The sequence below is a fragment of the Podarcis cretensis genome (assembly GCF_951804945.1).
Source record: "Podarcis cretensis genome assembly, chromosome: 5".
Classification (NCBI taxonomy): Eukaryota; Metazoa; Chordata; class Lepidosauria; order Squamata; family Lacertidae; genus Podarcis; species Podarcis cretensis.
Genome location: NC_137174.1, coordinates 13,939,258 through 13,963,687, shown reverse-complemented (window position 1 = coordinate 13,963,687; position 24,430 = coordinate 13,939,258). Strand labels below are relative to the sequence as shown.

At 47.4% G+C, this 24,430-nt stretch overlaps 1 long non-coding RNA gene across 1 annotated transcript in view; it reads left to right on the top strand.

The window, feature by feature from the left end:
* Positions 1–24,430, top strand: part of LOC307215813 — a 31,055-nt gene that overhangs the window by 2,780 nt on the left and 3,845 nt on the right. The window lies entirely within an intron of this gene.

The following is a 24,430-nucleotide window of genomic DNA, read 5'->3' as shown; positions in this document are numbered from 1 at the left end:
TTGTCTGTATTATAAATTTTTTAATTAAAGCACAGCAGCGTTTTGGTTTTTTTTTAAAAAGTAGAAGCTTAATTTAAGTTTATTTTAAAATTCCAGGTTACTCTGCTCTAACAATAACAACAAAATCAAACAGAAGGTCTAACACAGAACACAAAGAAGTAGTTGAGAGGGAAGACTGAATGTAAAGCTGCAAACTTTAAAATAAATATGGGGAAGAATCAATTATCTCTTCATTATTGTAAAACAGGGAAGGGCAAAAGACAGCACCCCCATAGGAAAGCGAATCTCTTTTACTTTACTTTCCCCCACAAAAAGCAGCTGGATCTATTTGTCTGCAATTTAGCAGGCTTAATCCACTCTGACGGCGGCTCCTATGCCTGTAAATTTCATCCACTTTGGCTACGATGGGGGAAATTATAGCCAGTGTTAGCTTCCCTATTGTTGGGTTGAAATAAACGACAGACGAATGGCAAGTGTCATATGGGAGGCATCTCCCGAGCTTGTCTCGGGGAGTCCCTTTTATTGAATATTACAGCATTGCCACATAGGTGCTTGTTGCTGATTGGTCAACACAAATACAATGCAAACAATGCAAAGGTTGCATATAGGCATTAATCATCAATAGATTAAAGGTTGGGAAAGGGAACACAGAATTGGACAGGCGTGAAAACCTCCTTATTAAACTATTACTAGTGATTGATATAGCAAGACTTAAACTATTACTAGTGATTAATATATAGCATTCATCCGTAGATGTGGTCAACCAAGATGTGTCTCATGAACTCAATGTGGACTGAACATTCTAGGGTAATGAAGGAATGTCTCAGCTTAAAATGGTTTAGCCAGAGTCATGTGTAGAAGCAAAACTTCCCATCACCCTATTATAGTAAATGGGGACCAGAGAGAATTGTTTTCCACAGAAGAGCTTGGAACCCAAATTGCAGATCAAAGCAAAGTGAGCATAAAGTGATCTGGGAACAGATTGGAATGTTTAAAAACGCACAGATACAAGGTGAATCATGGGACCTGTACACCACCCTAGTTTCACCTCTCACAACTGCAGTCCATTTGTCAAGTAGTGACAAGTTTTCCAAGTCGTGGGTAACCATGTCAAAAGAAGGCTACTGTAGAATGAATTTACTGGAACTAGGATACACAACTTTCTTCTACTACCAGCTCTACTAATAGTGTGCAAAGTAGTGAAGGCTGAAGTGGAGGCTTTTATGGAAGGTGATTGACCTCCAATTTTTCAATATTTTCTAGCTCCGTGTTTCCCAACCTTGGGCCTCCAGCTGCTTTTGAACTACAATTCCCATCATCCCTGACCACTGGTCTTGCTAGCTAGGGATGATGGGAGTTGTAGGCCAAAAACATCTGGAGGCCCAAGGTTGGGAAACACTGTAATCTAGCTCATTGACACTAAATTACTCATTAGATAAGCATGGACAACAAGACAAATGTCGAAATATGAACAATAAACCACAAGACAAAAAATCTGATTAGGATAAAACATGCTCTTTACATCATAGGCAACTGAAACTAAAGCCAATCTGTTTCAAGGGGGGGGGGGGAGAGGAAATTGGGATACAGTTCTAAATTTACAAACTTAGGAGCAAGAAGGGCCATGGATATTCAATAATTTACCATCTAGTTTAATGTATATAAACCTAAAGGAGAGCTTCAATTAAATGAAACGTATCATAACACTCCAGACTCTAAAGGCTAACTCAAAATCAACTTTACTCTGTTATGTAAAATAATAAAAACAAGAAGTGGACCCTCAGCTTACCATAAATCTTCCAGTTGCAGCAAGGATGTGTACTGCTCATTGTTCAAAACCAAAAGAAATACCTTGTAGATCATGGGTAGGCAAACTAAGGCCCGGGGGCCGGATCCAGCCCAATTGCCTTCTAAATCCGGCCTGCAGACGGTCCGGGAATCAGTGTGTTTTTACATTAGTAGAATGTGTCATTTAAAATGCATCTCTGGGTTATTTGTGGAGCCTGCCTGGTGTTTTTACATGAGTAAAGGTAAAGGGACCCCTGACCATTAGATCCAGTCGTGGCTGACTCTGGGGTTGCGGCGCTCATCTCGCTTTATTGGCCAAGGGAGCCGGCGTACAGCTTCCGGGTCATGTGGCCAGCATGACTAAGCCGCTTCTGGCGAACCAGAGCAGCACACGGAAACGCTGTTTACCTTCCCACTGGAATGGTACCTATTGATCTACTTTGACGTGCTTTCAAACTGCTAGGTTGGCAGGAGCAAGGACCGAGCAACGGGAGCTCACCCCGTCGCGGGGATTCGAACCGCCGACTTTCTGATCGGCAAGTCCTAGGCTCTGTGGTTTAACCCACAGCGCCACCCACATCCTGTTTACATGAGAAGAAGGTGCGTGTGAGTGTCTGAGGGCCCTGCTCCTTCTTGCCACTCACCATCTGGCCTGGGGCGGGGCCTGAAGCCTCATAAGGATTGCTGCACTCCGCTGCCCAGGAGGACTCTCCTGTGTGAGTGTATGGGGCCCTGCTCCTTCCTGCCACTTACCACCTGGCCCAGGGCAGGGCCTGACGGGCCTCACTAGGACAGTTGCTGTTACTGCTGGAGGGGTGCAGAGTGCTTTTAAAATGTTTTAAAAATTGTATTTTGAATTTTTTGTATGTGGGGGGTGGGGGTGGGGTGGATGTTTATTGGGCCTGGGAATTTGTTTGATTTTATGTTTTTGTAATTTTTATTGTTTTTTGTTTGTATTGTTTTATTTGTGTTGTTGTTTTTTTGTTTTTTTTAAAGGTGTTATTTTGTTCTTAAGGGGAGGGGTCAGGGCTGCTGGGGAGTTGGTCCCAGCCAACAAAATGGCTGGGACAGGTTTCACAGGGGGGAATGCACTGGGACAACCGATCTCAGTGATCACGGGTAGGAGGAGGAGTTACGCTAAGACCAGACCATGTCATTACAGAGGAGGCAGGTTTAGCCGTTGTCTGAGGACTATCCCTGCCTCCGGGTCTGGTCCTGACCGGATGGATACTAGAATCAGCAAGGGATACCCACATGACCTGAAAGTGTTGCTATGCAATGCCAGGCCAATGATTCATAAGACCACTGCCATCCATGACTTGATCATGGATGGAGGACTTGACCTGGCATGTGTAACAGAGACTTGGTTGGATGAAGCAGATGGGCCTGTCCTGGCCGCTGCTTGTCCACCAGGTTTCCTTTACGCACAGCAACCCAGGTCATGTGGGCGGGGAGGGGGGGTTGCAGTGATTTTTAGGAAGTCATTAGTTTGCACCAGGCGTCCTATTGGGAAGACCCAATTTTCCGAGTGCATGTTCTGGAAGTTGGGCAATAGGGGCAGTACAGGATTCCTTTTGGTGTACCGACCTCCCCGCTGCACCAAGGATTCCCTGCCCGAGCTGCTTCAGGTCGTGGCGGATGTTCTCCTGGAGACACCTAGCTTGGTTGTCCTAGGGGATTTTAACATCCATGCCGACACGACCTTACAAGGGGCCGCTCGGGACTTCGTGGAAAGCATGGCCTCCATGGGGCTGTCCCTGAATAATTCTGGCCCAACCCATAGCCGCGGACATGCTTTGGACCTGGTGTTTACCTCTATGGATGTTGGTGATCTGACACTAACTAAAAGCGAAACGAAAGAAGTGCCATGGTCAGATCACTTCCTGGTGCAACTGGACTTCTCTGCGACCCATCCCCTCTGCAGGGAGGTGGGACCGATTCGGATGGTCCGCCCCCGCCACTTAATGGATCCAAATGGTTTCCAGAGAGTGGTAGGGGATGCTTTATCCCATGTTGATGGCCTTTCAGCTGATTCCCTGGTGGCCCGCTGGAATGTGGAGTTAACCAGGGCTATTGACTGTTTGGCTCCGAAGCGCCCTCTCCGATTGCATGGAGCCCGGAGAGCCCCGTGGTTTTCCACGGATCTGAGGGCAATGAAACAATTGTTGAGATGGCTAGAGCGCTGGTGGCGGATAACTCATTCCGAATCTGACCGGACACAGGTTAGAGCTCAACGTCGAGCCTACCAAGTGGCGATAGCGACGGCGAAGAAGACTTTCTTCACCGCCTCTATTGCATCTGCAGAAAACAGCAGCAGGAGATTCTTTCAGGTGGTTCACAATTTAGCGGAACCACCTGTAACATCGGGGCCCAGTACGGGCCATATGTTCTCCTGCAATGATTTTGCAAATTTTTTTGCAGATAAAATCGCTCAGATTCGGGAAGAAGTAGACTCCACCGTGAGAGCAGGGCCGGGGCGGGAGAGTGCTAGAGTCCTGTCTGGTCAAGTTGTGTGGGATCAATTCCAATCTGTTACCTCTGAGGATGTGGACAGGCTGCTTGGACGAGTGAAGCCAACCACCTGTCTCCTGGATCCTTGCCCATCCTGGCTTATAAAAGCTAGCCGGGAAGGACTGGGCGATGGGCTTCGTGGGGTGGTGAATGCTTCCCTCCGTGAGGGAGCCTTCCCAGACCCGCTGAAAGAGGCGGTTATTAAACCGCTTCTTAAAAAACCATCTTTAGATGCGGCCACGATGGCCAATTATCGCCCAGTCTCAAACCTTCCATTCTTGGGCAAGGTGATTGAGCGAGTGGTTGCTGAACAACTCCAGGCACGCCTGGAAGAAGCGGACCATTTGGATCCCTTCCAGTCGGGATTCAGGCCTCATCATGGGACTGAAACTGCCTTGGTCGCACTGGTTGATGATCTCCGGCGGGCTAGGGACAAAGGTGAGAGCTGTTTCCTAGTTCTGCTGGATCTCTCAGCGGCGTTTGATACCATCGACCATAACATCCTTCTGGACCGTCTTAAATCAGAACCAGTGAAGGCAGTGAAGGTCCTGTGTGAGTGTCTGGAAGCGGTTGGAGGATGGATGGCGGCTAACAGATTGAATCCTGACAAGACAGAAGTACTGTTTTTGGGGGACAGGAGGCGGGCAGGTGTGGAGGATTCCCTGGTCCTGAATGGGGTAACTGTGCCCCTGAAGGACCAGGTGCGCAGCCTGGGAGTCATTTTGGACTCACAGCTGTCCATGGAGGCACAGGTCAAATCTGTATCCAGGGCAGCTGTTTACCAGCTCCATCTGGTACGTAGGCTGAGACCCTATCTGCCTGCAGACTGTCTCGCCAGAGTGGTACATGCTCTGGTTATCTCCCGCTTGGACTACTGCAATGCGCTCTACGTGGGGCTACCTTTGAAGGTGACCCGGAAACTACAACTAATCCAGAATGCGGCAGCTAGACTGGTGACTGGGAGCGGCCGCCGAGACCATATAACACCGGTCTTGAAAGACCTACATTGGCTCCCAGTACGTTTCCGAGCACAATTCAAAGTGTTGGTGCTGACCTTTAAAGCCCTAAATGGCCTCGGTCCAGTATATCTGAAGGATCGTCTCCTCCCCCATCGTTCTGCCCGGACACTGAGGTCCAGCTCCGAGGGCCTTCTGGCGGTTCCCTCACTGCGAGAGGCCAAGTTACAGGGAACCAGGCAGAGGGCCTTCTCGGTAGTGGCGCCCACCCTGTGGAATGCCCTCCCATCAGATGTCAAAGCGATAAACAACTACCTGACATTCAGAAGACATCTGAAGGCAGCCCTGTTCAGGGAAGTTTTTAATATGTGACATTTTAGTGTATTTTTCATCTTTGTTGGAAGCCGCCCAGAGTGGCTGGGGAAACCCAGCCAAATGGGCGGGGTACAAATAATAAATTATTATTATTATTATTATTATTATTATTATTATTTTATTTAAATGCATCTCTCGGTTATTTGTGGCTCCCCACTCTGGCTCCCCACAATGTCTGAGGGACAGTGGACTGGCCCCCTGCTGAAAAAGTTTGCTGACCCCTGCTATAGATGGTATACAGTTACATTTTATTGCATTAGTTTTTTTTATTGGTTTGAGCTGGCAGGGTGGCTTTGATTCTTAGCAAATGCAGTTTTCCAAGCCATGCAGTCATGCATATCCATTGACAACCTGTAAGTCGCATAACGTCTCGCAGGCCTGATAGGGTCACGTGCTGCTTTTCAACCAGGTGTCAAAATACCTGGGTAGTAGCAAAATCCGTTCTAGGATTGCTTTTATGAAAACCAACACGCAGCATTTGTTCCCTGCACACCATACGCTGAAAATACAAAATCCATTTCCGCGGAAAGTCCAGATTTAGGAGATCTGAATTTCGTCTTTGTCATTATTTAAAAGTTGTGACCTGAGATGTAAGTCTGAAAATTCGGAACTTGCCACTGCAATATGAATATTGCTGCTTTCATCGCTGCTCCAATATTAAATACTGAAATCTCAGTGATTCCCCGCTCCTCAGGTTCAAAATGTGATAATTGAAAAGGAAATGTTGCATTTGAAGTGGACAGAGGGAAAAATGAACATGTGAGAGTGCTGGCTGCCATTTCTTCCGAGAGAGCCTAAAGATTACTGGTTCACCCACTTACTAGACCAACTAGAGTGATGTTTGTAAGTGTCTTTCCTGGGATCTCATACCAGCTGTTCCTGTTCCTGGCGGTGTTTGTTAGCTGCCTGGGCTCCTAATTCTGCTTCAGCTACAATTGCCAGACAAAAAGGAGATTCAGGCAGCAATTGTATTCCAGAAATACAGCAGACTCAGAAGCAATTGTTATTACAATTGGGGTGGTGGTAGTGGCATTGTTTTTGTTTGTTACTAGGGACGCGGGTGGCGCTGTGGGTAAAAGCCTCAGCGCCTAGGGCTTGCCGATCGAAAGGTTGGCGGTTCGAATCCCCACGGCGGGGTGCGCTCCCGCTGCTCGGTCCCAGCGCCTGCCAACCTAGCAGTTTGAAAGCACCCCCGGGTGCAAGTAGATAAATAGGGACCGCTTACTAGCGGGAAGGTAAACGGCGTTTCCGTGTGCTGCGCTGGCTCGCCAGATGCAGCTTTGTCACGCTGGCCACGTGATCCGGAAGTGTCTCCGGACAGCGCTGGCCCCCGGCCTCTTGAGTGAGATGGGCGCACAACCCCAGAGTCTGTCAAGACTGGCCCGTACGGGCAGGGGTACCTTTACCTTTTTATGGTACGTATTTTTGTGTTTTTCTATTGCAAACCGCCCTATGATCCTTAGATGAAGTATCAAAATATAACCAATTAGTAATACAAATAATGTGGGACGTGGGTGGTGCTGTGGGTTAAACCACAGAGCCTAGTACTTGCCTATCAGAAGGTCAGCAGTTCGAACCCCCGCGACGGGGTGAGCTCCCATTGCTTTGTCCCTGCTCCTGCCAAGCTAGCAGTTTGAAAGCACATCACAGTGCAAGTAGATCAATAGGTACTGCTCTGGTGGGAAGGTAAACGGCGTTTCCGTGCGCTGCTCTGGTTCTCCATAATTGGCTTAGTCATGCTGGCCACATGACCTGGAAGCTGTACGCTGGCTCCCTTGGCTAATAAAGCGAGATGAGCGCCGCAACCCCAGAGTCATCCGCGACTGGACCTAATGGTCAGGGGTCCCTGTACCTTTACCTTTTACAAATAATAATTGCAACATTTGTGAATGAATGGCGTAAAACCATTGTTTTCTCAGGTTGCGTGACTCCACTACCACCAGTTCAGGTTCAAGTCCATAAAGAATTAATATTACTATTACTTCTGCCCCACCCTTCCTCCCAAAGGAGTCCAGGGTGGCAAACAAGAAAGCAGGAAAACAATACAATAAAATGTGAAATAGATTTTTTTTTTAAAAAAACCTTTGGAAATTTATGCAGCGCATCTTGGACTCTGGTAGGATCCCAAGCTGCACAATCTAATTAACAAGGAGGGTTCTGTGTCTGAGCACTGCTCCTTGCGATGAGCATGTCCATGCCCCTGTGAAATAGTGCGGCCGATAGCTGGGAATTACCTGGGGTGTGTTGAAAAGTTAGTTTGGACCAGCCTTCTGCACCATGAGCTTTGGACTACAACTCCCATCATCCCCGACCAGTGCCATGTTGGCTGGGGCTGATGGAACTTGTAGTCCAACAACATTTTGGAGGGCACCAGTTTGGGGAAAGCTGGTTTAGACACTCTTCACTTACTCCTGCCTATCTGTAAGTAACCCACAATGGCCGGGGAGGGCAGGGAGAACTTCTGTAGATCAGCCCTGGTCTCAACGCTCGACCCTTCAGCTTCCATTTAATTCTGCAGACTTGCATGCTGTGGGACAATGAGCAGTAAAGGTGACGAGTCCACACTGAGACAGTGACGTGTCCCCCTTGCTGTTACATATAATTAATAAATAAAGCACAGGGGGAGTTCTTACCATGTTGGCTGCTATGACAGGGGCTGTCTACAGTGCACTTAAGCATTAAATGACCAATTTCTGTCAGACTAACTTCCCAAGCCTTCTCTCTCTCTCTCTCTCTCTCTCTCTCTCTCTCTCTCCTCCTTCTCCTCCTCCTCCTTTCCCCGTTTGCTTTCTCACTTACAGAGCAAGTCTCCTCGCTCTCTGCACTTGGAGTTTTTCAGCAACTGATGGTTCCTGGTTCATTTCTGTGGAATTAATTGGTCCCTGAATGAATTGTTTTGACAGGGCAATTTATCATGTGTTTGGGTTGACAGTGCTGTATACCGGAGGGGTTCCTGGAGGGGAGGAGGGGAGATGGGCAGGGCAGTGGATGCCTGTGCCAGGAGTTTGCAAAGAAAGGAAGGCATGGGAGGAGGAAGAAGAGGAAGAGGAGGAGGAGAGAAAGAAAGGAGGAAAGGCGACAACTAGGAGGCAGTTAAAAATAGAAAGAGCCACATTCCGTTTGCCATCTCTTCCCCCACCCCACTCCATCATGTTGAACAGAGGAGAGTGTCCTGGTTATTCTCTCACCCTCTTGGCAAATGCAGACACTTCCCTTGCCAAGTTCCAGATTCAAACATGGACGGGACCCACAAGAGCCGGCAAAAGTTTTCTTGGCTACCTGGGGTATATGTAGTTCTTTCTGGGCCCAATGTTCGAGTGGGCTCTTAGCATTCAAGTCACCAAGACCAATCACGAAGCCCTAAACCCTACGGAGGCAGCCTTGGATTAGCACACAACTGAGTTACTTCTCATTTTAGAAGAATGTGACAAATTTGACAGCTGTTATTTGAGTTTGTTTGGCATGATAATCAGGGGCTTAGCAATGCCAAGAGCATAAACAGTCAGATGTACCATTTTTAGCATGCAAAACTTGTGATTTATCCAGATTTGGCTTTTTCTGTTACCTAATGTTTGGATTCTCAATATTCTAAAATCTGTGGACTTAGTGATCATCCAGCCTTATTGCTGATTGACAGACAGACATACTGATGCAACAAATACTTGTCATTGGCTGCAACTTCCCCCCATCTGGATGAGTGCATGTTTTGCTGACTAATGTACAGAGTTTATTTTATCTTCCTTCATTTGTCTGCATTGATATTCCGTAGCAAGCATTGCATGATGCTGTCAGATTTCATCCTCGCCCCCATGATGAAAAACAAGACTAAGAAAAAAGCAGTATGACTAACGATACTGATTACAGGGCAACAATCGAGAGCCCGTTGCAATATACCTTTCTTCCTCCCCTTTTGAAAAAAAAAATATAGGTGCAAGGGATTGAGTAAATTCGCAAACCTCAAACAAAAAGCTGTCTGCTATTTCACTGTTCAAGGAAGATGTTGCAGTGCGGTGGATGGTATTCAATGTTTGCCATCTGCTAGTAGAACCATGTAAAAGGTAAAGGTAAAGGGACCCCTGACCATTAGGTCCAGTCGTGGCTGACTCTGGGGTTGCAGCACTCATCTCGCTTTATTGGCCGAAGGATCCGGTGTGCAGCTTCCAGGTCATGTGGCCAGCATGACTAAGCCGTTTCTGGCGAATCAGAGCAGTGCACGGAAACGCCATTTACCTTCCCGCCGGAGCGGTACCTATTTATCTACTTGCACTTTGACGTGCTTTCGAACTGCTAGGTTGGCAGGAGCAGGGACCGAGCAACGGGAGCTCACCCCGTCGCAGGGATTCAAACCGCCGACCTTCTGATCGGCAAGTCCTAGGCTCTAATTTCAGGGAGTCTACTCTGTAGACTTTGGGGCTCATCATCCACACTTCTGCTGGTTCCATTCTTAGAAAGCACGTGTCTAAGTGGTTTTTCGTTTCTGCCCCACTTTCCCTGGGAAAACCTGCCATTTATCACTGACTCGGAACAAACTTCAATCCACAGAAAAACCGATGGATGTTTGTTCCATTTCAGCAGTAAGCAGGGGGGTTACCCCAGGGGAAAGTGGTGGACCAAGTGGAAGTGTAGACCTGCCTTAGTGGGTATCGCTCAGACACGGGTGGCGCTGTGGTCTAAACCACTGAGCCTCTTGGGCTTGCTGATCAGAAGGTCGGCGGTTCGAATCCCCATGACGGAGTGAGCTCCCATTGCTCTGCCCCAGCTCCTGTCAATCTAGCAGTTTGAAAGCACCCCAGTGCAAGTAGATAAATAGGTACCACTGCAGCGGGAAGGTAAATGTGTTTCTGTGTGCTCTGGTTTCCGTCACAGTGTTCTGTTGTGCCAGAAGTGGTTTAGTCATGTTGGCCACATGACCTGGAAAGCTGTCTGTGGACAAACGCCAGCTCCCTTGGCCTGAAAGCGAGATGAGCGCCGCAACCCCATAGTCGCCTTTGACTGGACTTAACCATCCAGAGGTCCTTTACCTTTACCTTTACCTTCACCTTTTTCCTTCCTCCGCTTCAAATTGGATATGGTGGTTGTACACACTATTTGATCACCAAATGGAAAATTATACTCCATCCCCTTCCAACAGTCCCCCTTGGAATGATGTAGGGATAGCTCAGTTGGTAGAGAGTGAGACTGTTAATCTCAAGGTTGTGAGTTTGAGCCTCACCTTGGGCGAAAGATTCCTGCATAGTCCCTTCCAACTCTATGATTCTAAGGCGATTCAGAGGTGTGAAGGGCAGCTCCCGAGAGGAGTGCGGAGGCCATTACTGTGAGACAAGCGACAGCGGCTGAAGGTGAAAGAGACCAGCTTTGCATTCAGCTAGAAGTCCTCATTGGAGAACCTTTGGCCAAGTCTTTATTAGTAGACTGCAGGTGGATTTCAGTACAGTGGTACCTCAGGTTACATACGCTTCAGGTTACAGACTCCGCTAACCCAGAAATAGTGCTTCAGGTTAAGAACTTTGCTTCAGGATAAGAACAGAAATCGTGCTTCAGCGGCGCAGCGGCAGCAGGAGGCCCCGTTAGCTAAAGTGGTGCTTCAGGTTAAGAACAATTTCAGGTTAAGTACGGATCTCTGGAAGGAATTAAGTACTTAACCTGAGGTACCACTGTATTACCATAATTACTATGCTGGAGATGTAAATATTATTCTTTATCACTGATATTTAGTCTCTCGTGTTACCTTCTTTTAAATTAGCATGATATGGCTTAGAACATGCGTAGGCACTCACATATTCTGAAAATACTCAAAACTTGCATGGCCTGGTAGAATTGTCTTCCATAGAAGACCACGAGTATTACTTTTTTTAATGCTTGTAAAATCTTTTAATCCATTCAGCATCATTTGGATTTTTGATACAGTTTTTAGCATTTGCTTTTAAGTCAGATACAGTGGTGCCTTGCAAGACGAAATTAATCCGTTCCGTGAGGTTTTTTGTATAGCGGTTTTCTCGTCTTGCGAAGCAAGCCCATTGACAGCTTAGCGGATTAGCGCTACTAGCGGTTTAGCAGATTTTAGCCATCAGCTGTTAAGCGGCTTATCAGCGGATCAGCTGATAAGCGGCTTAGCGGCTTAGGGAAAGGGGGGGGAAAGGGGGGGAAACCCGCAGGAACTCGCAAGACATTTTCGTCTTGCGAAGCAAGCCCATAGGGAAATTCGTTTTGCGAAGCGCCTCCAAAATGGAAAACCCTTTCGTCTAGCGGGTTTTCCGTCTTGCGAGGCGTTCGTCTTGCGGGGCACCACTGTAGAATGTGCATTTTAGAGGATGCAGGTGGCGCAGTGGTCTAAACCACTAAGCCTCTTGGGCTTACCGATCAGAAGGTCAGTGGTTCGAATCCCCGCGACGGGGTGAGCTCCCGTTGCTCAGTCCCAGCTCCTACCCACCTAGTAGTGTGAAAGCACGCCCAAAAGTGCAAGTAGATAAATAGGTACCACTGTGGCGGGAAGGTAAACGGCGTTTCAGTGCGCTGCTCTGGTTTTGGTGTTCCGTTGCGCCAAAAGCGGCTTAGTCATGCTGGCCACATGACCTGGAAAAACTGTCTGCGGACAAACGCTGGCTCCCTCGGCCTGTAAAGCAAGATGAGCGCCGCAACCCCAGAGTCATCTGCGACTGGACTGAACTGTCAGGGGTCATTTACCTTTTTAGGATTTGCATTTAGCCCTATGAGATTGCTTTTGTTTTCACCATGATCAGATGGAATCACAGTGGATCTCGCTTGCTGGATTTCATTGTATTGTTGTGAGCTGGATTTTTTGGGGGGTGGTTTAGGCTGTATGTCTGAGTCCTTTCTCACTCCTGGATCCAGCAAGGGTTAAAATCTAATGGAGGATTCAACTGTTGGAATAGCCAGACCAGCTTCTTGGAAATGGCCCCCAAGTATGGGTCATAAATATAAGAAAGAAATCTGCCAAAGGGGAACAGTGGCATAGCGTGGGGGGTGCAGGGGGGGCCAGTCGCACCGGGCGCAACATTTGGGGGGGGGGGCGCTCGCACTCGCAGCTCTCTGCCCCTACCTGGCTCACTCTCTCTCTCTCACTGCAGTGCTGGTTGTGCGAATCCGATCCGAGCTGCCGGGTCGCCGCTCATTGTGGAGGGGGAGGGTGCCAGGCGTGTGTTGCATTGCGGAGCAGAGAGAGAGCGAGGGAGGGACTATCTGGGGGAGGGACAGTGCAGCGGCCGCCCAGCGCAGCGCTGAGCGCGGGAGAGAACCACACCCGACCAGCCTAGGCAGCAGCAAGAAGAAGCTGGCAGCGGCGGCAGGTTAGGGGCGCAAATTACTTGCCTTGCCCCGGGTTAGGGGGCGCACATTATTTGCCTTGCCCCGGGTGCTGACAACCCACGCTACGCCGCTGGAGGGGAAAGCCGAAGTTGAGCGTATGAGCTAGAAGCAGGAGGAAACCTGAGGGCAAGAGCCATGCCTGATTTCTGCTTGAATCCATGGCTGTGGCTTTGGGAGAAGCAAGACCTTCTGGGTTGTTAATGCTGTGAGCCCCTCCATCTTAGTCTCAGGTTTTGATTTGTGTAAATGAACCATACATCATAAAGACATCAGTGTCTCTGCTGTCCCTCTTTCCAAGGAAACTGGATAAGTGCCTGTAACCCCTGGAATCTCTCATCTCTTGGAGACCGAGGTGGTGTGCAACAGTATTTTATGATATTGTTTCAAGTTTCCTGTTTTTAACACAGACACACACACCCTTGCCCAAATAAATTCTGTTTTAGCGTGATTCATAAATGTAGTTAAGAAATTCCATGATTCTGGTCAGGACTGATGGTTTTGAACCAGTGGCGTAGCGTGGGGGGTGCAGGGGGGGCCGGCCGCACCGGGCGCAACATCTGGGGTTAGGGCAAATCCAGGGTTAGGGGGCGCAAATCCACAGGTTAGGGGGCGCAAATTACTTGCCTTGCCCCGGGTGCTGACAACCCACGCTACGCCACTGTTTTGAACAAGTTATGTCTGAGGAGATACGATAGCAAATCTTCAAATATCTAAAGCACGGTCACATGGAAGAGGGTGCTCTGGAGGCTGGGACTCAAACCAATGGCTTCAAGTTACAAGAAAGGAGATTGTGACTAAACACCAGTAAGAACTTTCTGACAGTAAGAGCTGTTCAACAGTGGAACGGTCTCCTTCAGAAGGTGGTGGACACTCTCCTTCGCTGGAGATTTTTAAGGAGAGGTTGGGTGGTCACCTGCCATGGATTCTTTAGCTGAGATTCCTGCAATGCAGGGGGTTGGACTAGATGACTCTCGGGGTCCCTTCCAGCTCTACTAATCCATGATTCTATGATGTGTTCTGGTTAAAAATGGAGGCAGCTTGCAAATGTTGACAAAAGCTCTGCTGCCCCCTCTGGTGACTTTGTCTCCTGCAGCAGAGGGGAAGGGAGCTCCACTGCCCCTCCAAGGGGTGGCAGAGCTTTTTAAGGTAAAGTAACTGGAACCTCTAGGGACATGGGTGGCGCTGTGGTCTAAACCACAGAGCCTCTTGGGCTTGCTGATCAGAAGGTCGGTGGTTCGAATCCCCGTGACGGGGTGAGCTCCTGTTGTTGGTCCCAGCTCCTGCCAACCTAGCAGTTCGAAAGCACGTCAAAGTGCAAGTAGATAAATAGGCACCGCTCCGGCAGGAAGGTAAATGGCGTTTCCGTGCACTGCTCTGGTTCGCCAGAAGCGGCTTAGTCATGCTGGCCACATGACCCGGAAAAACTGTCTGTGGACAAACGCCGGTTCCCTCGGCCAGTAAAGCAAGATGAGCGGCACAACCCCAGAGTCGTCTGCGACTGGACCTAAAGGTCAGGGGTACCTTTGCCTTTACCTTAACTGGAACCTCTGCCGCTTCATAGGAAAGGAGGAATCTGTCAGTTTCAGTATCTCTTAAGTTTCCCATTTTTGCCATATTAAGTTGAGTTAACATTAAATAACCATGGAACACGAACCTGTAAAGCAGCTTGGTCAATATAATGCTGACTGCACAAGTGAAGAACCTCACTTTATATTCTTGGTCAGAGAAGAGCTTTTGGAGGAAATGGCACTTGGTTAATATTCTAACTGAGCATTGTGAGCTTGACAAATTCACCACTCTCCAGGTAGAAGCAAGAGGAGTTCCCTGAGTGCAGCGTGCATATTATTGCTTTGGGTTTTCTGCACAAATTCTCCACGTCCCCGAAAGCAGGAGAAGTTTCCTTATCAAATGGAAGGATGGACTCATTTGCCTAAGAGTGGCTGTGGGATCAGTTAAACAGGGAATGTTCTCCTCCCCCCCCCCCCACAATACTGAGGTGTCCCGTTGGACCTATACTTTAAGGTTGCTTTGCGCTTGATGTGTTCCCAACACACAGAGAGAAAATTATAGTTGTGAAGCATTGCTGTGAAGAACGGCTGCACCATGACTTGGTCTTCACAGGAACATACTGCCCAAAGCACAGTGATGGCCACCTTTCAGTCCCTAGGTGCCTCTGGGTCTCTGCCCCTCTGGCTTTGGCTGCCACCCACTTTTGGTGGAGCTGGGTTGTCTCGTTCCATTTCCACCTGCAACCTTCTGGAGTGTATCGGGATGGACAAATCTGTCAATTTCCTTTTCTTTCAGTTTCTCATTTTCCAAATCTTCAGTTTAGCTAAGCCCATTTCTGTATCAGTTTGCAGTTTTTGTCTTTCCTGTAATATATGCATTTCCCCTCATATCAGGGCTTTTTAAAAAGCTGGCACTTGCCAGAACTCTGGCACCTCTCAGGTGGGCACCATTGCCATTATAAGAGAACAAGGGAGAAGTTCAGGATGAGTTCCGGCACTTCTTTTTCTATAAAAATAGCACTGTCTTATATAAAGCATTTTCCACATTATTTTCTGTAAATAGGTGTGTGCATGCACACTATTTGGCTGAAGAACTGCACTTCACAATTTGGAGAAGGGCAAATTTTGCAGGATAGCTGCGTTTTGGTTTGCATATTGATTTGGGCAGCACAGATGAGCCAGCTTCATGTTAAACTGTGAAGTGTACAATCCTTTTTTTTACTCCTGCCCATGTGGTAACATTATTGCTGCTCTCCAGTACTGTGAAAAGGACATGTTCATCTTCCTCACCTGTGTTGTGACCAATGAGTTGGCTTTGAAAGCCAACTCATTGCCGTGATGCAGAAGGTTCTGTTTCCTTGCCGCTCAGAAAAGCCCAGCGGAATAGGACCAGGCTGCCTATTGCATCCAAACTGCACTGCGATCTCCTGCAACACCTCTGTCCTCCCACCCTTCTTCGCACGGGGAGGACAGATTCTGTTAAGGGAGTCCCCGGGACTAGAGGGCTTTACTGCGTGACTGGCAAGCATCTTCTGATATGCCTAAATGAGGCCAGCCAATCGGAGGAGCCCATTCCGCTGCTCTTGTCATCTGGCTTTGCTTGCAAAATATGCATTTGATTGGCAGGTGCATCAAAGTTCACAGTTTACTGGGTTTTGCAGAAGAGCCGGATCTGCCAATTTAGACAGGGGAGTGACACAAAACTTTCCATCTAAACGGACTAATTTCACCATAGGGAATTTCCCAGCAGAGCATGCCAAGGCGGGTGCAACCCAGCCTTATTTTTTAACAAGGAGTGAATGACAAATGCAAACGACAGTCTGGGCCTGACGGAACATCAGCATTTGACACTTTACACAGGGAGCGTGAAATAAACAATAGGCAGAGAAATTGAATTAGAATCGGCTGAGCATCCGTGGTACTTGTGGGGGTAGGGGGAAGAGAAGGAAGAAATTAAGGGGAGAGCGGGAATGGGGAAAAGTGGGCGAAGCTGCCACCATTTTGATGTGTACTGCTGGGACTTTCTGTGATTCCACCTTGAATTTCCGCTCTAACACAGGTATGGCTGCCCAATAATCCTTTGTTTTATTAACCGAAAAAAGGGGGTGAAGGAAAGAAAGGGTGCTTCTGGCCCTTAAAGTTATAAGGGTGCTTGAAAAAGGAAGACAATTTGTCCCTTTCCCCTTTGTTTTTCCTGCTGTTACATCTAAATTTGAAAGCACACACCCCTCACTCTGATAGGCCCTCAGGAAGGCTTGTAAATAATACAGATTTTCCAAGTGTCCCTATTTTCCAGGGACAGTCCCAGATTTACAGAAGCCACCCCGGTTTCTGATTTGATAGTGGAATGTCCTGCTTTTCCTTAGGACGTCCCTATTTCCATCAGGGAAATGTTGGAGGGTATGCACCCCCCCCCAGTCAAGGAGATAAGAAACTATACAGTCTTTAGAAGACATCTGAAGGCAGCCGTGTATAGGGAAGTTTTGTAATGTTTTATTATGTTTTATACGGCCTCGGCCCAGTATACCTGAAGGAGCGTCTCCACCATCGTTCAGCCCAGGCACTGAGGTCCAGCTCCGAGGGCCTTCTGGCGGTTCCCTCATTGTGAGAGGTGAGGTTAAAGAAGGGAACCAGGCAGAGGGCCTTCTCAGTAGTGGCACCCTCCCTGTGTAATGCCCTCTCATCAGATGTCAAGGAAATAAACAACTATCTGACCTTTAGAAGACATCTGAAGGCAGCCCTTTTTAGGGAAGTTTTTAATGTTTGAAGTTTTATTCTGTTTTTAGTGTTCTGTTGGGAGCCTCCCAGAGTGGCTGGGGAAACCCAGCCAGATGGGTGGGGTATAAATAATAAAATTATTATTATTATTATCATCATCATTATTGATGATGGAATCAGCCCAGAGTGGCTGGAGTAGCCCAGTCAAATGGGCAGGGTATAATAATAATAATATTAATATTATTAATAATAATTTAATAGGGTGTTCCTATTTTCATCAGAGAAATGTTGGAGGGTATGAAGTCATAGAACTATGGTCTGTGATCAACTTTTCAGGCAAAAGGTGAATTGGGCCTCCCTGGACAGGCTAAGCATAGCGACAGAAAATGTATTCCCTGATGCAAGGATGGGGAACTTGTGGCCTTTCAGACGATGCTGAACTACAACTCCCACCATCCTTAAACATTTCCTGTGCTGGCAAGGGCTGATGGGAACTAGAGTCCAACAACGTTGGGAAGGTCACAGGTTCCCCATCCTTGCTCTGCTGCATATTGCATCTCTGCCCATGCCACCTACTAGACCAAGAGGTCTAGGTGAGAAATCCACAGGTCTCTCAGGCCAACACTGAAAAGACAAGCAGCAAGTACCGTATTTTTCGCTCTATAGGACGCACTTTTCCCACTCCAAAAATTAAGGGGAAATGTGTGTGCGTCCTATGGAGTGAATGCAGGCTCCTTGGCTTCAGCGATAGCAACACGAAGCCTCCGAAGCGCAGAGGGATTGCTCCCTCCGCGCTCTGGAGGCTTCGCGTTGCTTTCGCTGAAGCCTGGAGAGCGAGAGGGGTCGGTGCGCACTGAACCCTCTCGCTCTCCAGGCTTCAGGGATAGCCGCCTGAAGCCTTCGGAGCACAGGCGAGTTCCCGCTGCACTCCGCAGGCTTCAGGTTCCTTTTGCTGAGGCCGGGAGAGCAAGACTCTCCTGGCTTCAGCAGAGAGGGAGAGCTGTGCAGCGCCCCTACAGTGAAGTGGGAGGAGAAATGGAAGGGGCTCTGTTTCTCCTGCCGCTTTGCTGAAGGGGCGCTGAGCAGAAAGGGGGAGAATTTTTGTTTCTTGTTCTCCCCCTCTAAAACAAGGTGCGTCCTATGGTCAGGTGCGTCCTATAGAGTGAAAAATATGGTAAGTGGGAAGGATTTTCTGCCTCTTTGCATTCCCAATAGCAGCATCACTTCTTTGGAGTACTGTGCTAAGGCTGGCCTTTACTTAGCACCCTGAAAACATTATAATAGCTTAACTACCTGGAGCGAGATGAAAGCCAGCATGGGCTGCCAAGTATGCTGATGTCACTGGGAGATAACTGGGTTAAAGTCAACAAACAAAAGCACCCATCAAATCAGCCCAACAAACAGCTGCTCCTCATACTGAGCCATGGCTGAAGCGCTGGAATTTTACGCCTATTAAACTGCTCATACCAAGCAAATTTGGGTTGGCTGAGTACAAGCAAAGCCCTGATTAGCCAATCTATTAATTTAGGGGTTAACCGTACAACAAGCCACCAGCTGCTTTTGCTGTGTTGATTTTTCATGCACTCCCAAACTTTGATTTCTGATTTGCTGCCACGTTTCCCAAACAGCTACCCTTCTTCCTTCCTTCCAGGTGAGGACCCTGGCATTCCTTCCTTTTGTCATGAAACTTCCATGATTGCCTTGGGTCTGTTGGCTTAGCATTCAGTCCTGCCTGGATCCTCAGTTATAGTTCCAAACCCTCCAGGTGTCTCTATTTTCCAGGGACAGTCCTGGATTTACAGAAGCTGTCCCAGTTTGTGATTTGATCCCAGAATGTCCCGCTTTTCCTTAGGACATCCCTAGTTTCATCAGAGAAATATTGGAGGGTGTGGTAGGACACCCCAATTTTTACTGGAGAAATGTTAGAGGGTATGGAGTTATGCAATCCACAAGCCAAGGAGACCTTTAGATGACACCTGAAGGCAGCCTTGTATAGGGAAATTTGTTTTGTTATGTACAGTGGTACCTCAGGTTACATACGCTTTGCCCCGGAACTTTGCCCCGGAACCCAAACGGGGTCCATGAGCTTCTGTTTTTACTGTTGCATAGCAAATTTCAGTCCCTTGCATAGTAATTAAGCCTTCACTCTTCCCACTTCTACCCTTGCACTGTGCATTTGAGTCCCCCCGATAGTAATTAAGCCTTTTTCCCTCCCTCTTCTGCCCTTGCGCCACTCATCTGAGTCCCCCCGATTGTAATTACAGTGGTACCTCAGGTTACATATGCTTCAGGTTACAGACTCCGTTAACCCAGAAATAGTGCTTCAGGTTAAGAACTTTGCTTCAGGACATAGCTGTCAACTTACAGATTTGAAAATAAGGGACCAGCAGCATTGAAAATAAGGGACCAGCAGCCAAAATAAGGGACCTGCAGCCTCACCTGTTCCAGGCACTCCAGTCTTCCTGTCCTCCTGCAGTCTGGACAAACTCATGCTGGTAGCTTCGAGAACACTGTCCAACCAACTTTGTAACCAGAGGTTCAACTGAATAGAATCTGAATCACATGCACCACAAGGCCTACGCAGCCTCAACTTAAGATGGCTCCCCGGCCTGGCTTTGCACTGCAAAGTTTGCAGCAGCACGTGCAACAAAATGGCGCCTAGCATTCAAAAACCCCCTCAGCTTGCATTAACTAGCCACACACAAGGCATGCAAGCTCCACCCCCCAGTCGTTCTTAGACTTCTTATTAGGTGAGCAACACAGCGAAGCAACACAGTTGGAGCCTCCCTCCTCCCTGGCTGGCAGGGAGGGAGGGAGAGGAGCTGCTTCCTTTGAAATTTAAGGGACATCATTTAAGGCAGTGTTTCCCAACCTTGTGCCTCCAGCTGTTTTTGGACTACAATTCCCATCATCCCTTGCCACTGGTCTTGCTAGTCAGGGATGATGGAAGTTGTAGTTCAAAAACAGCTGGAGGCACAAGGTTGGGAAACACTGATTTAAGGGACATCCATCAATAAGGGACAGCAGCGGGACATGGCGCTGGAATAAGGGACTGTCCCTTCAAATAAGGGACGCTTGACAGCTATGCTTCAGGATGAGAACATAAATTGGGCTCCGGTGGCGCAGCAGCAGCAGCAGGCCCCATTAGCTAAAGTGGTGCTTCAGGTTAAGTACGGACCTCCGGAACGAATTAAGTACTTAACCTGAGGTACCACTGTATTTATATATGTTGGAAACTGTCCAGAGTGGCTGGGGCAACCCAGTCAGATGGGCAGGGTATAAATAATAAAATGATGATGATGATTGTTGTTATTGTTGTTGTTATGGAATAGGACATCCCTATTTTCATTGGAGAAATGTTGGAGGGTCTGTAGTTCTATTTCTGTCCTGATGCCTTATGGACTTGTGATCTTGAGTGATGGGCATTCATCCTCATCCAGCATCAATTCAAGGAAGGCCTTAGGATATGCGGCTACTTTTTATTTGCTGTATTTATGTCCTGCCACGTGACACTCAGGAAGCATGCAGTGTGGGGACATGGTCTTTTGTAGCCATGCCTCTGTGTGAAATTTTACTGTTTGGGTGGGCATACACATCCTCTGGACCACTGACAAGTGGCCCTGTAAGTACACAAGACAACCTAGAGAATTCAGGACTGTCTCCCCAGCCGGTTTGGAACATCAGGTTAACAACTTATGCCAAAAGGTGGCTGATGGAAGCCAATATTTAACCATGTTGCCACAGTTTTAGTTAATCAGAGAAGGGATGGAAATTCCCATAAAGGAGAATGGAAATTAGAGCTGAATGCTTTAATCAATGCACCCATGTAATTACTGGCAAAATTCATCTGGAACTTATCTTGTGATTCAGCAAATAGGGGTGATGCCAACTTTTGCAAAGTAGATTCCTGGTGTCTTTTCATGCTCAGCGCATTTTAAACCATTTAATTTCCCAAATAAGAAAGGATTTGTTGATATCGTATAGTGAAGCAAAAGCATTGCCTTAACTAAATTGGTTATTAAGGAAGGTTGGACTTCAGTACTTATATATATATTTATTTTCCTTGGTTCATGAATTCATTAGTAAGGTAAAGTGAGGTGGTTAATCAACAAAAAACAAAACAAAGCCCTTGACAGCTCTAGTTTCAATATTTACTGCTTGTGTGAACACTTTCCCCCTCTAAGCGTTAAAGGTTAAGATCAGACTCTCGTCAAGATTGAATTTTAATGAATGCAGAATCTTGTTTCCAATCTACTGTTCAGTGGAACAACTGGATTCTCAACAACTGCAATTCATACTACTTTAAAATAATGGGTGCAACATCATGCTGTTAGTTTGTGAGGGAAGGAATGCAAAAATTAATTTTATCTGTATCCAGTACTTCACATGGAGAGCTTTCGATGTAGTGGTAACATCTTTGATACCTATGGTGGAGTGCCATTACCATCTAAATTTCTTAATTACATTTTTGCACCACAGTTTATGAAATGAATGCAGGGTAGCATGTTCTCTTGCCTTTGTGTTTCCTCAATACACTCTAATTGCATTAGACAGTCATTCACCAGGTGAGTTTAATGGCTACCAAGGATCAGGGCCATAGGTACAGAGGGGCTAGCCAGGTTTTTTTTTTGCCTCCAGAGAGGCACCATTGAAGCTCCCTGCCTGTGTGTATGCAAATGTATGTAAGGTGTGTGCACAAAACTGAGTCTTTGACCTGGGTGAAGTAAACCCTAATTTTTTCCCCTGCCAGGGATTTGCATCTGGGTGTCCCTATATCAGACTGGTTCTTTACAAATATGACCCGTTGTAGCTTATAGCCTCCATGGGGGCTGGGAGGTTAATGTGATTGTGAAGAATGCTAGACCCAACAGTTTTCAAGATTTGGCCATTGGTATCTGTTGCTCTGCTGGTGGCTTTGGAGAGGGGTATCCAATGTGGACCCTCTAGATCAGCCTTTCTCAACCTGTGGGTCCCCAGCTGTTTTTGGCCTACAACTCCCATCATCCCTAGCTAGCAAGGCCAGAACTCAGGGATGATGGGAGTTGTAGTCCAACAACATCTGGGGACCCAAGGTTGAGAAACACTGCTCTAGATGTTGTTGAGCTACAATGCCCATCCCTGGCCATGGTGGCAGAGGCTGTTGGCAATGGCATACCAACATCATTTACAGAGCGCCACACTGGTTGCCCCCCAGCCTAGGTGATCTCTAGAATGAGATACTGATTAGCAAGGTTGCCTCTACATACAAACTTTCCCACTACCTTTCAGAGGCTTGCTTCCTGGTTAATGATGGCTAGGGTGTTGAGCCAAGATGAGTGCAAAGCAAGGGGCAGAAACTCTGGGCTTAATTTTCCTAAACACAGCATGGAGCTCATTTCCAGGTCTGTACTGTGGCAGGAATAGTGGCAACAAAGGCCTTTTTGTTGCATTTGCACGACAGAGCTGCTGACCCTCCAAGTCTCCCTATTTTCCAGGGACACTCCTGGATTTACAGAAGCCATCCCGGATTCTGATTTGATCCTGGAATGTCCCGTTTTTTCTTAGGATGTCCCTATTTACACCAGATGACTGTTGGAGGGTGTGTAGTTGTGCGGACCCCGAGCCAAGAAGATAAGTAACTATACAAACTTTAGACTCCCTCCTTTCCTTCCCAGCCCTACCTTTGGTCCACCAATATTCCAGTCCTCTTGCCTTTGAAACTTTCATGAAACATCTAAAATAGCACCAGTAGCACTGCCTTAAATATATATATTACCGCTTAGACCTTCTAGAGTTGGGCTGCCCACCCACTTAAATTTGTGGTTAAAACTATGGTTTCTTTTCAATTCAGAATAGACCCTTTAAAATTAATGAACCCAAGCTAGTCATGTCCATTAACTTCAGTGGGTCTACTCAGAGTAAGGGGTTTTCCCCCAGCCGGAACTCCGTTCCGGCACCTCTCAGGCCATTATAAGAGAACAAGAGAGGTGTTCATGGTGAGTTCCGGCACCTCCTTTTCTGGAAAAACAGCACTGCTCAGAAAAGACTAGCGTTGACTATCACCCTTGTATTCTCTTGTGCCGATTTACAGTTTAGGGATCAAGTCAGCCTACCCTGACCAAGTGCTGGCTGGTCCTTGTGGTTATTGTAGAGTCCAAAACATACAGAGGACACCAGGTTGGGGATATCCCTTATCTTGGGTATCTCAGAGGTGACTCAATTTAAAAATAAAAGGCTGGGTTGGGAGGAAGTGAGCAAACAGAGATAAGCAAGCTATGGGTCTCTGTGTCACAGGCTGACATAAAAAAGAAATTGGTTGGTTTTTGACAGATAAGAAATAAAAACAAAGAAATGAAGAATGGCCAGGTTGAGATGCAACAGCTTGGAGGGTGACAAGGACAGAAGGTCCTAGCAGTCGTGGCTCCTCCTTTCTTAGTTTCATCAGTCTGCACCCTAAAATGTGTGGAAACAAAATGGGCAGAAACTTGTGTGGGTAGGATCCAAATTAGATTAGTTCCAAGCAGGCCTTTTTCCCCAGCAGGAGCTCACTGGAGCTCTGGCATCTTTCAGGTGGGCACCATTGCCATTCTGAGATAACAACGGAGGGTCCATGGCACCTCTTTTTCTAGAAATATAGTACTGGTTCCAAGTTGCTATGTAACTTACATTTGTCTTTCTGGCGCTGTGGTCTAAACCACAGAGCCTAGGGCTTGCCGATCAGAAGGTTGGTGGTTCGAATCCCCGCGATGGGGTGAGCTCCCGTTGCTCGGTCCCTGCTCCTGCCAAACTAGCAGTTTGTAAGCATGTCAAGTGCAAGTAGATAAATAGGTACCACTCCGACAGGAATGTAAATGGTGTTTCGATGCGCTGTTCTGGTCTGCCAGAAGCAGCTTAGTTATGCTGGCCACGTGACCCGGAAGCTGTACGCCGGCTCCCTTGGCCAATAAAGTGAGATAAGCGCCACAACCCCAGCTCCCTTGGCCAATAAAGTGAGATAAGTGCCACAACCCCAGAGTCGTTCACGACTGGACCTAATGGCCAGGGTTCCCTTTACCTTATCCCCAAAATAAACCAAGCCACCACGTGTAAGTGCTCTTACCGCAAAGGTTATGAATGATTTTAGACAGTTCAGTGCGAGAAAATACTTCAGATTTTCTTTAAAGGAAGACTCAAGAGGACATAAGAGTGTCATTTGTTTTGTTTTTTTGTTTTTTGACAATTTAATAGCTTCACATTGGTCTGTGATTAGTTCAGAATCTTTTCCTCTGT